Source organism: Panthera tigris, chromosome A1 (assembly GCF_018350195.1).
Source record: "Panthera tigris isolate Pti1 chromosome A1, P.tigris_Pti1_mat1.1, whole genome shotgun sequence".
NCBI lineage: Eukaryota > Metazoa > Chordata > Mammalia > Carnivora > Felidae > Panthera > Panthera tigris.
Window position 1 is genome coordinate 206,151,759 of NC_056660.1, and position 19,200 is coordinate 206,170,958.

Genomic DNA, 19,200 nt, shown 5'->3' on the forward strand with positions numbered 1-19,200 from the left:
GTCTTTTCCCTGAGAGTAAATTTTGGTACTTGGTGGAGAAAAGGATATCACTACAAGGGAAAGCGTGTGAAAGGGAAGTGTGCAGATGGTAGTTTCCTCTTCAGAACTTGCCTGGAGAAAGTGTTTTTGCTACAAGAGGGCTGGTGTGTCCCCTTTGCTTGGGACTATCTTGTGAAGATTTTGACTTTGTTTTCTAAAGTTGTCCAGAGTCTACACGGGTTACGAATGCTTTGATCAGCTCCAAATGCAAGGGCACACAGTGCCCTATTTTAGGTGCCAAGTTTGTGTTCTGTTGGAAACCACACTGAATAGTTTGGCAGAATCAATGCTAAATCAAGCAGAGAGATTTCTCATTTTTATGAAACACCCACAAAAGTCAACATTCTGTTTTTTAGCATCTATCCACCAAGTAACAGAGTAATAAAAACAGCATTGGAAAGACTTGAAAGTATTCACAGTATTTTATTCTGCCATCTAATATAATTTTGATGAAATATCCTATGGTTTAGTTAATAAAAACTGAACAAGAAAACAAGTATTTATTAAACATCTATCTTGTTCTCAGAAATTTAAGGAAAATATAGAGTACATATAAAAAATTGATCCTATCCTGAAGAGTTAGTAATTTGGTGTATGAGAGAAAGCAAGCATACCAAAAAACTTATTTAATTTACCCAAGGTAATACATATTAGGAAATGGATTTTTCCTTATTCTTGTTCCATACATGACAATCTCTTCTCTAAAATACATCTTGAATCTATTCTTTTCTTTCTTAGTGGAGGTCACCAATCATCTTAGGCCAGGACAACCTCTTTTAAACTAGTCCCTTCAACCCCATCTCCAAATTAATCTCCATATGGCAAACTAATCATTTTAAAGCAAATTCAATTATGCCATTCTTTTACATAAGATCCTTCGAGGAATTTTCATTACGCATTAGAAAAAAAACCACAATCCTCATTATGCTACAAGGTCCAGAATGAGGCAGCCCTGCCCATCCCTCCAATCCCCTCTTGGGCACTGTCCTCTATAGTCCACTTGGCTCAAGGACTTTTTCCATGTGTAACCCTCTTCTTAAAATATTCTCCTCCCACCCTTCCTTGGAGCTAGGTCCTTTCCATCAATTAGGACTTAGCTTAAGTATCCCCTTCCCAGAGAACACTTCCTTGAACACTGGGTTTAAAGTCCATCTGTGTTATTCTCCAGCTCCAGCTCAACTCCTTATTTCATTCTTAGCACATTATTCAGCTTTCAATTTTTGCGTTTTTTAAAAATCAAATTGCATGCCGGTGTTTACCCTATCCCTTGCCCCACATAAGCTCTGTGAAACAGGAACCATATTAGTTTTATGCATATGGCTCCCAGCCCAAGTACCTACTTTGGAGTAAGTGTTTTAATACATTTTGTGTGTGTGTGAATGACTAAATAAATGAATGCTCCATTTTTAAAAGGTAGAGTCATGTTTTCCAATGTATGTAATACTTCATATAAATATATATCAGGTAATGAAGTAGAGAAGAGAAGAACTGGGCCATGAATTCCATCAGTGAAAGAGAAGTGAAGCAAACTGAGGTATGTGGTTAAATATTCTATCTGCTCAGTCTGTGAAGCAGCAGTTTGGAAATATTGGCAAACTATAGTTTGCTTTTAACAAAGATAAGAAAAGTAAAGGTTCACATGTGCCCACAGATTCAGGGACAGGTTGACGTAGGAGAAAGGGCCTGGGGCACCATCTTGAAGGAAAGATGGAATTTGAGTTGGATTGGAAGGGTTAGGAGGAAACTATGAGCAAACCATGCAAAACCAAAGATGGAGGAAAGCTGGCATTGTATGGCTTGATGGGATACTAAGGAATCCTAACTTCCTGCTTTTTAGATACCAACATTCCATGGAATTAGAGTTCTGAATTCTCTGTTCACCCACTTAAATACCCTGATTTATTTCAAAGCAGTTCTTTGCTTTTCTGAAAATGTTTCATAGAACATGGCTTCCTTTGACAAATCCATAAGAAGTGAAAGAAATCAGAATGTTTTACTCTGTGACCCTTCCTGATATTTAGATTTTATTATAGATTATGTAATGCTTTTATCCTTATTCATTTGAATGAAAAGTTGGTAACACTTTAGAACATGCTTGCATCTGAGAATAACTCAGAGGTCCATTCATTAGGGCTCTCTTGTGATAAAGCCAAGAGGGAGAAAAATGTCTGACTTTGTCATTTGGTTAACCCTCCTTAAGAAAAGTACTTTATCCAGCCTCATGTTGTGCATCTTGAGAGGAGACAACCTTGGAGGCTAGGAATTTCAGAACTGGCCTTTCCAGTATATCTAACACTTCTTATATACTGTGTCAGATTCTATTTGTCCCACCCCTTCCTCCAGCCTCTATTACAAAACCAGCTCACTGAACCTTTACTTAGTTTCACAAAACTGCATCCTGATAGCACCTTGCACAGACTCATTGCAGAGTGCTGCTTCTGCCATGGGCTTCTCTTCTGCTGCAGGGATTTTCTGGGTGCTCAGGCAGGCAAACAAGGAAGCTTGGGGAGTTAATACTGATGACCTCATCCTTGACCAGTGGGCCAGGAACTGATGGATATATGCTTTCTCCTTTGTCCCCTGGTTGGACAGCTCTGAGGCATATGTCATATGTCTTCACTTAAAGTCACATTGGATCAAGCGCCAGCCACCTGCAGTGGATAAATAGGTAGCAGATTCTTGTACTGGCTTTTTTTTCTGGCTTTTTTTTCCCTTCTTTCCCACTTTCTGTTTTGTCTCTCTCTTTCTTAAATAACTACGTACAAACAAGCCTTTGTCCCAGGCTCTCTTTGGGGGGATTTAAAGCTAAGACATCCTTTAAAACAAAACCAAGAATCAGTAAGATCAAACAGCAAGATGCTAAAAGTACTCACAAAAGCCTGTAACCCAAAATAGCAATGATGCAGACAATCCACAGTTCAACACATCACCACTGTAAACACTAGCCTTTGTTACAGAAATATCTGCCCGGGTAGCTATTGGGGTGAGAAACTGGGGCCAGTTTGGTTAGATAAGAACAGGTTCCCAGCAGAGAAAACAGGGAAGATGGAGTTCTTTAACAACCAGAAGATACCCTGAGGACTGTGGGGTGGAGCGCTAAGAGCAGCATTGAGAAGAATGGTGAGCTGATGCTGAATGCAATCTAGGTGACTCAGTTTTGCCTGGCATCTGCCCAAGATATGTAACTTTAAGGGCTGGCACTCTGGTGCTCTTTCTTTGTCCAGCTTGCTACAGGTCAAAACCATGTGGCCTTTGTACAAGTTAAAAATACTTTTAACAATCTCACAAATGGTTAAAACCAATCCCATAGCATTAACAACAGCAAGCCTATCGTTTTGATATGGGCAATGGGCCATGAATTATGGAGGTAATTGTAGTAAAACATTATCTGGTTTACTCACAGAAAAGGGTAAACCTTAGACTGATAGTCTTGGGTACTTTTAACTCTCTGCTATGCCCTACTTAGCCTGCACAGAATCATAGAGAAAGTGCTCCAAGGAAACTGGGCTCTGGCAGAAGGAGCGACCATGCTAAGGGCAGGAAGCAAGGTCTTCTGGTTTCCAAATAGGATTGAGAAGCTTTCTCTAATTCATGTACCTTTTTGAAAGAAGAAGAAGAAGAAGAAGAAGAAGAAGAAGAAGAAGAAGAAGACCAGCAAGGTTGAGTGGTAAAGGCAGGTCTAGGTCACAACAATATAGCCCATTTTTGAGAACTTGTTGTTTTCCTTCTTTTATTATAGACGTGGCTTTTTATTTCCCTCATACATCTGTTTTTTCCTCTACTTTCTGCTCCTCCTTGCTATAAATATTTTTTTGGATACATACATACATAATCACTCAAAGTGTTTGTAACATCCACTCTATTCTCTTTAGCAAACACTTTAGTCTGAAGCTTTAAGGTTTTCAAAAGCATCTTAAAAAGTCAGCACTTAGCATGTTTCCCTACCCCAGCCACCCAGACGCCATTGATTATGTTGTGATTTAATGTTGAAGAGAACCCTCTGCTGGGCTCGCTAGGACTTGAGATTTTAAGAGGCTTGCTCTTGCCTCTTAAGTTCAGCTAATAGCCTTTCTACTGTTCAACCTTCTTTCCTTTATTATTATTTTTATTATTTTTTTAAAACATCTTGATGTTCTGAGTGCCTTAAATATCTCCCACAGGATACTTTTCCCCAGATAAATCTGATACTTTGTAATACTTTTGTTAAACGTTTATAAAAAAAATTTAATACATTCCCATTCTATGGGAAATAGTGATAAAACTAAATTTTCCCATTAATATTATGTAACTAGTTAACCTAAGGGGTCCCAACAGTTCAAAGCTCACGTAAATATTAACTTTAATCCCTCACGTCTGGGGCTTCCCATTGTTAGTTTAACCCAGAGTCTAATAACTCGACTGCCTGAGGCAAATATCCTCAGAAGCCACTGTTCAGTTTCAAAACCAGTTTGGAGCTCCTGAATCACTTCTTAGGCTCTCACTTTTTTTGGCTCACCAATCCTGGTTTTGCTGTTGTCACTTTTTTGTTTTATCTCACAAATACGTATGTGAAATGGATCAGAATATAAATGTGAGTATTTGTGGCCGTTGTAGTTTTCACTTGATTGCTAAGTCTATTTTGACTCATGCAAGAAAAACTCCAACGTTTAGAGTCAGCAAATAGTTTACAAAAGTACTTTCCTAATGGAAATGGTGGAAGAGTCTAAAAGGAGTTAACGAGTGAGTCAGTTTTTATTATATTCTAAATAGAAAACTTCAGATCTTTGAGTACCTTAAATCCAAAGAGTTTAATCCAGCAAATGAATATTCATTACTCAATAGAAGCTTGCTGACAAATGTGGAAAATAAGCTAATAGGAAAACAAAGAGCATGTAAAATATGTTATTTTCATATTGTTTCCTGATGAATGGTTGATTCAATAAGCATTCCCAAATCCTGTCTCCATGCCTTTCTTTATAGAATTAGCCAAATACTTGTTTCTGCAGCCCTCCTTCGCTTTCCTAATGAAAGGGACCATGGTGGTTGGCATCAGCACTCTGTCCTTTGGCCTATCAACAGTAAAGGAAATCTACCTCCAGACTTTTTGTAATTAAAGAAAACAATGAAGTTCATTTGTCTAGGCCACTATCAGCTGGCTTCTGTTATTGTATGCATGTCAACACATTTAAACTGCTGCACCGCTATGTTTAAGATGTGTGATTCCAGGACCAGTGTTTGCTCATAAGGATCATTGTCCTTCACAGACTAATGTGCAAAAAGGAAGCCACAAACAACTATCACTGCCTAATCAAGGAATTGAAATATTCTCCTAATAAAGTATTCTATAATGAATGAATGTTCCTTTATTCAGACAGGATTAATTAGTTTTGTACCGATTAGGATGAAGAAGCAGGATAGAGGGGCGCCTGGGTGGCTCAGTTGGTTAAGCATCCAACTCTTGATTTCAGCTCAGGTCATGATCTCATGGATCGTGAGTTTGAGCCCCACATCAGGCTCTGTGACTACAGTGCACAGAGTTTGTTTGGAGTTCTCTCTCTCTCCCTCTCTCTCTTCCCTTCCCATACTCTCTCTCTCTTGCTTTCTCTCAAAAAATATATAAAGAAAAAAAGAAGCAGTACATAGATTTTATTCATCAGTAATTAAGCCTTTTGTTTGTTTGCTTGTTTTTGCTGTAATATAGCTTTCCTAAGCTTGAGTGGTAGTTTTTTTTATGTGTATTTATTTTTAAGAGAGAGATAGTGAGTGGGGGAGGAGCAGAGAGAGAGAGAGAGAGAATGCCAAGCAGACTCCACACTTAGCACAGACCCCATTGTGAGGCTCAATCCCATGAACCATGAGATAGATCATGACTTGAGCTGAATTAATGCCCACCCAGGTGCCCAGGTAGTAGTTCTTTTTTGATGGGGAGTGCTAAGAGAAATAACTACTCTTAAGTATGTTGGCAGTCAGGAAAAAAAATGTTGGATTATACATTTAAATGAAGATACTCTAATTGAGAATACTGGGAATTCAGTTATTATGTTCCAATGTCTTAACAATTTCTTTCCTTCCCCCCTGAATAGAAGTGAAGTGAGAACTAGCTTGATCCCTTCAGCCTGGATTCCTTGCAGGAAAATAATTTTTGTACAGAGATAAGTAGTCATCATTGCTCCTCTTACTCCAGTAAAGAGGGGAGGGGAGATATGAGAGAAATTAGAAATTCAGTTGTTATTATCCAAACATATCATTCTTCTAGAACTACCATTATTTGTTTTTTTTTAATGTTTATTTTTGAGGAGGGACAGAGGTCAGAGGGAGGGAGGGAAACATGGAATCCAAAGCAGGCCCCAGGCTCTGAACTGTCAGCACAGAGCCTGATGTGGGGCTCAAACTCACAAACCATGAGAATATGACCTGAGCCAAAGTCGGATGCTTAATTGACTGAGCCACCCAGACACCCCTAGAACTACCATTATTTGTATAAAAAAGTGACATATTCACTCTTATTAGAATGTTCCCTTTTGTTTAACTGGATGAGAGATTGCTCATAGATCTAATACTAGCCTAGAGACCAAAGAAATTGAGAAGGGCACATCTGCACAGGGCCATTCATATTAGAGCTCAGGGCTCAGAGGATCCTTGGCATAAGACTTGCTGTGTTCAAGACAACACAAACATCTTTTCTTTCAAAAGCATTCAAAGCCAAACATGAATCCAGATAAAGGGTTTAGGTAGAATCTATTTTAATATGTTTCTGTGTCTAAACTTAATGAGTTCTTGAGAATAAATGAAGGAATAATAACTGAATAATAAGGTAAGAGACAAAGAGAAGACTCCTAACTTCATGTGAGAAGATTGAACAACAGGATTTAATTACTCTTATCCCCCCTCCCCTGTTTTAAAAAAAATTCCTGAAAATTCAGACCTTTAGGTTTCATTGGGGCAATAAGGCAAAACTGAATGTCCTTTCTCCCCATGATAAAAAGAAATAATCCTAACTAGACGTATCAGTTTCCTAGGACTGTCATAGCAACGTACCACAAACCGTGTGGCATAAACAACAGACAGTTATACTGTCTCACAGCTCTGGAGGCTCAGTATTTGAGCTCAAGGTGTCAGTGGAGTTGGTTCCTCCTAAGGACTGCGTGGAAGAATCTGTTCTGTGACTCTCTCTTAGTTTCTTGGGCTGTTTGGCAATCATTGGTATTCCTTGACTTGTAGATGCATCACCTCAGTCTCAGCCTTCATCATCATTTGGCATTATTTCCATGTGCACATCTACCACAATGTCTACATTCCCCTGTTTACAAGGATACAGTCACATTGGGTGAGACTCCATGCTAATGACTTTATCTTAACTTGATCATGTTGAAATATCTTATTTCTAAATAGGGTCACATTCACAGGAAGCTAAGGTTAGGACTTCAACAACTTTTGGAGGACATAATTCAACCCATAATATTAACTTAAGGCTCTCAACAAAATAACAAAGAACAAGTAGGGTTCAAGTCCTCCAACAAAGACTCCACGAAGTTCCAGAAAATCTCCTCCCAATCCTGTGTCTTCAGACTTGAATGAAGTTTTTAGAAAGCAACATTTATTCCTCAAATTCCATGTTCAAGATCTTAGAAAGGGAGTAAAAGAGTCAAGGAAAGGTCATCAAAATGAAATAAAAGTAAATGGAATGTTTGGATGAGCAAAATATAAAGAATTGTCACTGCAAACATGAACATTTTATGGCAAAAATAGGTAACATATTAAACAAAAGAGAGATGAAGAACTCAGTCTGGAAAAAATTATAATCCAAACACCATAAGAAAACCTCCATATTAAAGGGGAATTTAGTGAAAACATAAATTTTGAGAAAAAATTATTCAAAGATAAGATTATTACAAATAGCAGAATCACATTAAAAGAAATATTACTGAAGGAAAAAAAATCAAGAATTAAAATGGCATTATTATAAACCAAGAAGTTGGATAACATCTAAAAGAATAGAAGAGTTCAATTTTAATTACTTATCTTATCATTGATTACTTATAATTAATTACTTATTGCAATAAATGTAGAGAAAGTAGGAAATATATAGAGACAAATGAAATTCATCAAGAGAAAAAAAATACAGAAAAGAGGACAAAGACCATCCAACATAAATGTAATTGGTAGTCTTTAAAATCATTCAATGATACAATGGCTAAAAAGTTTTTGAAATGAATTTATAGGTCACACATAGTTATATGAAAAGAGATAAATATATGTTTATGATAAGTTATAGCTTAGAAAATAATTATTTAAGTATATGGATGGAGATTTGAGTAGCTTATAAGGAGGCAATTAGGGTGGCCTTAGACATCTTTCCACCAGCATACCATGCCAGAGAAAAATAAAGCAGCATCTACATTTATAAAAGTATAGGAAATAGAAACTATAACAAGACATTTATACCTCGCATTGTTCTTCATTAAGTCATAGACTTATTCTTAAAATTACAGAATTTTCTCAAGCGTGAAAAAATTGAGGAAATGTAGTACCCAAGATCCTTTCCTTCAAAAATTGATTGATGACCAAATGTAATAACAAAGATAAATATATATATATATATATATATATATATATATATATATATATATAAATTAACTGAAAATAGATAATCTTTGCTAAAATATGAGTGTGGAGCATTTGAATACAGATTTAAAAAAAATAACTATGGGACTTATAGTCATATAACAATGTAAATATTATAAACCATAGCAACTTAACAGTATAATTAACAAAACTAAGAATAATAGAGAAGTGGAAAAGTGTAGAGTGTACTAGTTTACTTTGCTTCCAAAGCAGGGAGACAAATTGGTAGTAATTGGTTTTAAAAAAGAAAAAGAAAAAAAAAGGATTTTTTAATTTTTCATTTTTTATTCTTTTTAGGGAAAGTTTAGTAGCTACCATCTTCTGAAATTAAAACAAAAAGAATCTGAACTTTACCATTTCCTTTATTTGCAGTCTGATTTCTTTCATTCTGTTAAATATAATAAAAAATAAATTCAGGACGCCTGAGTAGCTCAGTTGGTTAAATATCCAATTCTTGGTTTCAGTTCAGGTTATGATCTCACAGTTGGTGGGTTTGAGCCGTGTGTCCGGCTCTGCTCTGTGTGGAGCCTGCTTGGAATTCTGTCTCTCTCTCTCTGCTCCTCCCTTGCTTGAACTTTCTCTCTCTCAAAATAAATAAACTTAAAAAAAATAAATTTCAATGTTTTTTGTTAAAAATAGCATGCAAGATGTGATTTTATTTTTATAAAATTTCTTTCTCTGTTAGTGTGTCTATCCTTCTCTTCATATATTTATAGATGTTTGGAATAATCTCTACCTAATATCTATCATAATTTGTTCTAGGTGGAGAAACGTGGGAATTTTTTAATCTTTTGTTTTTCTCTACTGCTGCAATTTCTTCTTTGAATTTGTAGCATTAAAGCAATAACAGGGGTGCCTGGATGGCTCAGTTGGTTAACTGTTTGACTTCAGCTCGGGTCATGATCTCACAGTTCATGTATCTGAGTCCCATGTCAGACTGTGCTGACAGCTTGGAGCCTGGAGCCTGCTTCGGATTCTGTGTCTCCCTCTCTCTCTGCCCCTCCCCGGCTCGCACTCTGTCTCTCTGTCTCTCAAAAATAAACAAAACATGTTTTAAAAATTTTTTAAATAAAAATAAAACAATAAAAAGTCAGTTTTCAAAACAATAGAAATGGCTATTTGTATAAGACACTAAACAACTAAATAGAGAACCACTAACCATTTCTGTATCCTTATTCATTTTAACAATCAGATTTGCTTCCTCATCTTTAGTTCCATAGTTTTACGCTCTTTGAATTTTGAAGAGTATTATTAGGATGCTTATTAACTTAGGAGCCCATTCATATAGACATCCTGTCATAGTATAGTATGAAATATTCTTATGTTATTGATTCTACACAGAAAAAGAGTTCATATTATCAATTTCCTTGAAGAGAACATTGCTAGCTGAACTTATTTGAGCCTTATTTCTGTAAATGTTGTTGTTGGCATAATGAAATATTGTCAGCCTTCAGCTCACTAAGCATATAATCCCGTCAACTATTAGCTGTCTTCCTCAGGGAGTGCAAACACATTGCTAAGGACCTGTCATCTTACCAAGCTATGACTGATAGCCCCTAGCAGAATACACAAATGAAAAAGGACACAGTTTTAAAGAAGCAGTGTAGAGTAAATAATGTCTCTGTATGACCAGGGAGGGGCAATCTTATGGGAACACTGTCTACTACTTTGTTAAAACTAAAAGAATGCTAGAAGTCCATGTGGCATGTTGTTTTCTTTCCAACTTTCTTCTTCAAGTTTTGGGCAAATTTCCAATTTATTATGGTTCAACTAGAATTGATGCATATTTATAAATATAATTCAGACATTGCAAAAGTTTACTTTTCCTTTCATTGTTCTTATACCTTAAACAAATTGTTCTGAGGGAACTATTGGTACAAATGAGGTCAATTTGTACTTTTGGTTGCTAAGGAGCTGGTCAACTGGTGACCTGATTTCCTTATTCATCACTGTTGGATAAAGTCGCCAATGCACTAAATATTCCAATATGTGGATTCAATAAACAGAAGTTCTGAAGATCTGGTATGCACAAAGCTTCATGCTGAAATGGAGAAATAATTAAAGTCCAGGTGATCTCTTATGTCACTTTAGATTTTATCTTTTTCATAATTTACACACACACACACACACACACACACACACACACAATGACAAAAGGAGCTGATAGAGACTTTAGACATCTTTTAAAAGTAAAATATTTAAACCTTATAAACTGTCTCTGGTATGATCCATTCAAAATCACCATAATTTCTGGATATAGCCAGAGTTGAAAAGGATAGAAGGAGAACTTTTTTTTAATGTTTGTTTGTTTGTTTGTTTGTTTGTTTTGAGAGAGAGTGTGAGTGGGGAGAGGGAGACAGAGAATCCCAAACAGGCTCCGCGCTGTCAGCACAGAGCCTGATGCAGGGCTCAAACTCATGAATGGTAAGATCATGACCCGAGCCAAAATCAAGAGTTGGATTTGGATGCTTAACCAACTGAGCCACCCAGGTGCCCCAGAAGAACTTTATAGCACAGCTGTATCTAGCTAGCTAGCTAGCTATTTATAGGCTCCACGCCCAATGCATCTCACAACCTTGAGATCAAGAGTTGCATGCTCTACTGACTGAGCCAGCCAGGCACTCCAGCATAGTTGTATCTTTAAAATAGAGTACAAGATAACCAGCAAAAGAAGAAAAAAGAAAGGGTCACTTGGAACGATTGTTGGCATTTTTAACTTTGCATCGTAGAAGTGCTCAATTTAGTATAAAGATTTTAGGAAAAAGAAAAGGCCATGCATTCATGCAGCATAATAACACAAATATAAAACTGAGTAACTGACATTGCCAGGCAGATCAAAGTTGAAAATGTCAACATCCTATCTTCAATATGCCTTCCATGTAGTAGGTGGGATGATATCAATAAATAGGTAACAGTGATATGAAAAATGACAAACTGTGAATTTTCCAAAGAAGTGTGGTGGCCACTGTGATGTGCTATGCACATCCCCTTCAAGAATGAAAGATTTGTTCCCCCACTGCTGGCAGAAAATCTTTAGGTGTCAGCCTCTGCAGAATTGCCTTAGCTGAAGAGAATCACTTCGATCAAGGACATACAGCCTTGCATCCTAATAATTAATTGATGTGAGGGTATAAATGCCAGCTCCCTTATCTCAACTTCAGAACACTCCACAGAGTGATCTGAGGCCCTCACTAAAATTAAACCAACGTCCATTGCTGCTCAGTCCTGCTTTTTAATCTTTCCTTCCAAGGGTGTTGCTCTCAAGGTTACTCCCTGAGAAATCATCTACATGTTAATTGCTGCTTCCTGAGGAACCAACTCTGTAGAACTTCATATCATTAAAAGTTTGAGAAAGCGGATGGTGAGATGGAATTTTGGAGCTGGATCATTTACCACTTGGCTGGCAGTAAGACCCTAATCACTAGTCTTAGGAGGAACACAGATAGCCCCTGGTAGGTGGCAGTGTAATCATTAAAACTTGTAATGGTGAACTGGGATAGAATAGTGGTGGAAGAGAATTCATTAGCCGGTGTGATATTATCAGGCTTTTGAGAAATGGAGTAGAAATAGTATCTATAAGGACTATGGAAGTAGATAACTCTTGCTAGGTTTTATCGATATGCAGGACCAGTAGGCAGAAGATAAGTTATTATCTGGCTTGGGTAACTGATACTGGTAAGGCTGCTGTCATACAAGCAGTCAGGGAAGAATGTGTTTGGGACAAGATAGTATGTTTGGGATTCTCTTGATGGCTGCTTATCCCATTTTGACAGTAAATGGACAAGTACATTGTGGCTTTCTCTCATGTCATGGAAGCAGTGTTGCTTTAGAAGCCAGAAGACCCAGGTGAATTCTAATGTGAACTAAGTATTAATTATCTATGTGAGTTACTACATAGCTCTGGTTTTTAGTTTCCTATGTATGACATGAGGAGGCTGAACAGCTGATGTCTAAGTTATTTTCAGCATTATTATTATAAAAGAAAAAAATGAACACATATTATAGTATGACATTTAAAAGAAGCCACAGATTTCATGTTTTTTTAATGTCGCATTTCGTGCACAGTCTAGAGAAGAAAACATATAACCTTGTGTTTTTCACTCTTTTAGTACAGTAAATGGAACAATTCATTATGTGATGCAAGGAATCATCAGTAAAAGATAAATTCACCAAATAGAAGCAAAAGAGCATATAAAAGCAGAAACCATTAGAATATCTCTACAAGTTAAAGTATTTTGTGCTTCTGTTATACAGATGGATAGAAAGAATTCATACTTCAGAACTGGGATGAAGCATTCACGTGAAGGAGAGGAAGTACCACCTGATTTCTGGAATCTGATTCAAAACAGTTCACAAAAAAAGTTTAATGTTTTAGCATTCTACTGCTTAATTATAATTTTAGAATGTTTAGTTTAAAAATTACCCGAAAAAACCTAGTAGAGCTTTTCTGGGTCTGGTTTGAAGATGGTCTCTGTAGTAGTAAAATTTTTTAAATCCAGTTAATATAGCAAGACAGAATAGGGTGGGTGATAACCATTCACACATTTTCTTTTCACCACCTGCTAAGATTACTCAGGAAGCTGTAGTGTATATGGAAATATGTCACATTAAAGCCCAAAAGTCCTAATACAAATTACATTCACCTTATGAGTCAGACAAACCACTTAAAATTTCTGTTTTGTTAAATTGATTTTTTAAAAAGTGTGTGTGTGTGTGTGTGTGTGTGTGTGTGTGTGTATGAGACAGAGAGACAGAGAGACAGAGAGAGAGAGAGAGAGAGAGAGGAAACTCTGAGAACAATGAATATTACTGATAGGGCAGTTGTTGCTTCTTTAATTCATTTAACTTCATTAATCAAAGACTATCTTGTAGGTAATTGGAAACCACTATGAAGTCATTTTTCCACTTCAAAAATGTTGATTTTCTTTATAATAAGTAATCTTAATAAACTTCCATTACCAGGTTTACAGAGATCATAAAAACTTCCACTGCTATATGGTATCAATAACACTACTATCCTCATGACTTAGTATATGAAACAAAAACATCAGGAAGAGAACCCGGTTCAGTATCTTAACTGATCATCATTGTTCCTCATTAGTCAGCCAGCAATAGATCTGGTTTGCCATAAGAGCTGTGGGTATGAGATAATTATATTAACTTCCAAACAGAAACCTAATTCTAAGCACAATCTTAGCATTTGTTGTTGTTGTTTTTAATTTTTAGGATAAGATTAGAATTTGTTTTTTCACTCATCATTCCTTTACCTTACATGTTAACCACATACATGTGATGTGGCTATTTAGATAATAATAATTTACATAATAAAATATTTACTGCTTTGCAGCTTTGGCTCTACACTGGGTCTAAAATATTCTGATTACAGAGCTTTCTCAAGATCTTTGATCTTTTGTTTCATAAGAATTGTGTATGCTCTGCATACATAGTATAAGCCACACCCACATTTTCCAACTTTCCCTCTCTACCTGTTTTTCCCCTGCTCTGCTTTCTGCTATGCCTTTCGTTTCATTACTCATTCATTTCTAAAAATAGATGTAGTGACCACTCATTCTTCTGAAAAATTCTGAAACAAAGAAAGATACTATATCCATAAATAGGAAGACTCAATATTGTTAAGATATCAATTTTCCTCAAATTAATCTATAGATTTAAAACAATGCCAGTCATAATCCATCAGGCTTTTTTAGTGGAAATTGATAATCTGCTTCTAAAATGTACATGGAAATTCAAAGGAACTAGAATCTTCAAAAAGAAGAAAATAAGTATTTACACTATCTTGCCTCAAGATCTACCATACACATGCAGTAACCAAGACAGAATAATTCTGGTGTAAATCAGTGAAACAATAAGGAGCTCGGAAATAGGCCCACCTTGTCAGATTGCTCAGTTGTCTACAAAGGCACTAAAACAATGCAATGGGGAAAAGATGCTGGAATGATGCTGGAAGAATTGAACACATAAACATAAAAGGTAAACATGTAACAGTGTTTTTAGAAGAAAACAGGTTTTTAGGAGTTGGAAGACAGAAGTTTTATTTTAAGGCCACAATAATCAATAACCATAAAAGAAAAATTATTTTATTTTTATACTACTGAGTAAATTACTCTTCATCAGAATTTTAAAAAACCTTTGTTCATCAAAAGACACAATTAAGAAATTGAATAGGTAAGCAAAATCCCAGGAGAAAAATATTCACGAATTATGTATCTGGCAAAGGTCCATATATATTTCTGAAGAGGTAACCTACGTCATTAGTCATCAGAGAAATAAAAATTAAGATCACAATAAGAAGCCACTCCATACCTACCAAAATGTTTGAAATTTAAAAAGACACAACATAAAATGTTCGTGAGTATATTAACCAACTAGAATTTTCAAACCCTGGTAGCTGGAGTGTAAAATGGTACAAAAATCTTAGAAAAACTTTTGGTAGATTCTCATAAAACTAGATGTTTACCTTACCCTATAACTCTGCAATTCTGCTCGTAGGTAGTCACCAAATAGAAATTAAAATATATGCTTGTATAAAGACCTAAAACAAATGTTCATAGCATCTTTATTTATGTTAGATTAAAAACTGGAAGCAGCCCAAGTGTCCATGAAAAAAAAATAGATAAATTATCATGTACTCAGCTTTTTCCCAATGGGTTTGCCACCAGAACACAGGTATTATGAAAACCATCCCTAAACCTAAACCAAAATGGGAAAGGAAGACTTTCATATGATCATCATTGTCATTGGACATGTAGATTCAGGCATGTCTACCATTACTGGTCATCTGATCTACAAATGTGGTGGGATTGACAAAGAACTGTTGAAAAATTTGAGAAGGAGCCTGCTGAGATGGGAAAAGGCTCTTGCAAGTATGCCTGGGTCTGGACAAACTGAAAGCTGAGTGTGAATGTGGTATCACCATTGATATCTCTCTGTCGAAATTCAAGACCAGCAAGTATCATGTGACCATCGTTGATGCCCCAAGACACGGAGACTTTATCAAAAATGTGATTACAGGCACATCTCAGGCTGACTGTGCTGTCCTGATTGTTGATGCTGGTGTTGGTGAATTTGAAGCAGGTCTCTCCAAGAATGGACAGCCACCAACTTGTTCACCAACTTGCCCAAGTGACAAGTCCTTGCCCCTCTACGATGTCTCCAAAAGTGGCGGTATAAGTACTGTCCCTGTGCCCCTAATGGAGACTGGTATTCCTAAACCTGGTGTGGTGGTCACCTTTGCTCCAGTCAATGTTACAACTGAAGTAAAGTCTGTTGAAATGCACTATGAAGCTTTGAGTGAGGCTCTTCCTGGGGACAACGTGGGCTTCAATGTCAAGAACGTGTCTGTCAAAGATGTTCATTGTGGCAGTGTGGCTGGTGACAGCAAAAATGGCCCACCAATGAAAGCAGTTGGCTTCACAGCTCGGGTAATTATCTTGAACCATCCAGGCCAAATCAGTGCCGGATATGCACCTGTGCTGAATGGTCACACAGCTCACATTGCCTGCAGGTTCGCTGAGCGGAAGGAGAAGATTGTCATTCTGGAAAAAAAGCTGGAAGTTGGTCCCAAGCTCTTGAAATCTGGTGATGTTGCCATCGTTGATATGGTTCCTATGTGTGTTGAGAGCTACTCTGACTATCCTCCTCTGGGCCATTTTGCTCTTTGTAACATGAGACAGACAGTTGCCGTGGGTATCATCAAAGCAGTGGGCAAGAAGGCAGCTGGAAGTGGCAAGGTCACCAAGTCTGCCCAGAAGCTCAGAAGGCTAAATGAATATATCACCAGTACCTGCCACCCCAGTCTTAATCAGTGATGGAAGAATGGTCTCAGAACTGTTTGTGTCAATTGGCCATTTAAGTTTAATAGTAAAAGACTGGTTAATGATAACAATGCATTGTAAAACCTTCAGAAGGAAAGGGAAATATTTTGGGGACAACTTGTGTGTGTGTGGCAAAAGTCAGTACTTTTTACAGACACAACTTGACCAAATATCTGTCAAAGAATTTTGAGATCCATTAAAACAAAAGTTCAATGAGAAATAAACAAAACAAAAATCAACTATGGTATACTCAGTCAATGGATTACTATTAAGCAATAGAAATGAACAAATTACTAATACATACAATGTTGATGTGCCTGAAAATTTTTGAGGTACCTGAGTAGAAGATACCTTATACAGAAGTGTACATATTTTATTGTTCGATTTATATGAAGTTCTATAATAGGTAAAACTAATCTCTGGTGGGAAAAATAACCAAAACAGTAGGTGTCTTTGGGGAATATGCAAAAGGTTTGATCAGGAAGGGGCCCAAGAAAACTTTCTCGGAAGATAATGATATTCCTTATCTTGACAAATCTTTGGGTTACATAGATATTCCTGTACAACAAAAGTTATCATATGGTGCACTTAAGATTTGTGCAATTCACTGTATGGCAATTTAAAGTTTATTTATTTGAGAGAGAGAGAGAGCACACACAAGAGAAAGAGAATGAGCAGGGAGGGGCAGAGATAGAGGGAGAGAGAGAATCCCAAACAGGCTCCATGTTCTGCACAGAGCAGGGTTGACTGTGAGATCATGATCTGAGCCAAAACCAAGAGTCGGACACTCAACCAACTGAGTCACCCAGGTACCCCGCACTGTATGGCAATTTAAACTAAAAAAAGAAAAAGCTATAAACAAATATTGAACTCTAGTTAAGGACACGCATCCTGAAGTGTTTAGGGGTGAAGGGTACTGATATTGGCAACTTACTTTAAAATGTGTCTGTAATGAGACAGATTGACGAAATGTCAGAGAAATGGATGGTTGGATAGATATGTGACAAAGCAAAGTGAGCAAAACACTTATTTTACTTTTTAAAAGATTTTTTAAATGTTGATTTATTTTTGAGACACACACACACACACACACACACACACACACAGCATGAGCGGGGGAGGGACAGAAAGAGATGGAGACACAGAATCCACACAGATTGAGACACAGGCTCTGAGCTGTCAGCACACAGCCTGATGTGGGGCTTGAACCACAAACTGTGAGATCATGACTTGAGCCAAAGTCGGACCCATAACCGACTGAGCCACCCAAGTGCCCAAAATGTATATTTTAACATCTAGATTGTGTTCAAGTCAAGCTTCTTATATCTTTGAATTTTTTTGTTAATAAAATATGGGATAAAAGCAGTAAAAAAAAATGAAACTTAATTTTAAAATTTAGTGATGCTTATACTAAATAAGCTTCTAATTTGAAATTATCTGACTCAATATATTATATGTATTATGAGAAGATAATTTATTAAATGGCAACAAAAAAACAGAGCCGTGAATGAAAAAACTGTTTGTAAAGTGCTAAAAGAATCCAGAGTGCCATGGGATTGAGTTTGATTTTTTTTTACCCAACATTTTCAGTAAAACACTTGTAACCATGATAGCATATTTGATTTTACCATATAGAATAAGATTCACACTTAAATTAGTATGTAAAATTTTTAAATTGAAAGAGACCTTAACAATCATCTTTTAATCCCTCTGTTTTAAAGATGTGAAAGCTGATGTCCTCAAGGACTGTGAGTTTACTCGAAGTCACAAAGCTAGTAAATATCGGCATACTTACCAGAAACAAGACAAAACAAAACAAAACAAAACTGTGAAATCTGATTCATTTCCCTTTGAAGTTCTCTTGTACGAGTGTGAGAATCAGTCAGACCAGCATCTAGACTACCAGGAAGAGGCATCTGTGAGAAGGGAATAATAATGCCTGCTCTGCTACAGGAAATACCAACGCGCTTTGGATTGTTCTTAAGATGGTGAGAAACTTAAATACCACCCGTTATTTTCAATGTATGTGTAATACATCAAGATCTACACTTCAGGTCAGTGGATTTCCAAATGGGACTGATGTACTGGCTGTGATTTAACCCATTATTTCCCATAAAATTTACATCGGTCAGAATGCATAATCCAAGTGACCATGAGAGACAAATACATATGAAAGTCGAGCAAGAAGTGGCTGGAACACATTTAGATAGTTAGAAGGTTCATTAATCTTCACCATAAATTAAGTTCTCTAACTGAAGGAGAATTTACAAGTTTTATTTTTATATACAGTCTTCAAAGAGATTTGGAATAAAACAAATGTATTCAAATGCATAAATGTAAGCCATCCTCAAAGTAAAACATTAAATCTGAAGAAATATATTATTTGATAGGAACATAGCAATAAAATATGCAACAAAAACCCACAGAGTCTAAAGGATTTTCATTTCATGTGGACTCAAAGTATTCCATTTTCATTATTTTTATTTTTTTAAATTAATTTATTTAGAGAGACAGAGAAAGCGTGAGTTGGGGAGGGGCAGAGAGAGAGGGAAAGAGAGAATCCCAAGCAGGTTCCACACTGCCAGCATGGAGCCTGATGTGGGGCTCAAACCCATGAACCAAGAGATCATGACCTGAGCCAAAGTCAGATGCTTAACTGACTGAGCCATCCAGGCGCCCCCAAAGTATTCCATTTTTATTTTTATTTTTATTTATTTTTAAT

At 36.6% G+C, this 19,200-nt stretch overlaps 1 pseudogene; it reads left to right on the forward strand.

Moving 5' to 3' along the window:
• Positions 1-15,364: 15,364 nt before the first annotated feature.
• LOC122230695 lies at positions 15,365-16,472 on the forward strand (annotated as a pseudogene).
• Positions 16,473-19,200: the final 2,728 nt, after the last annotated feature.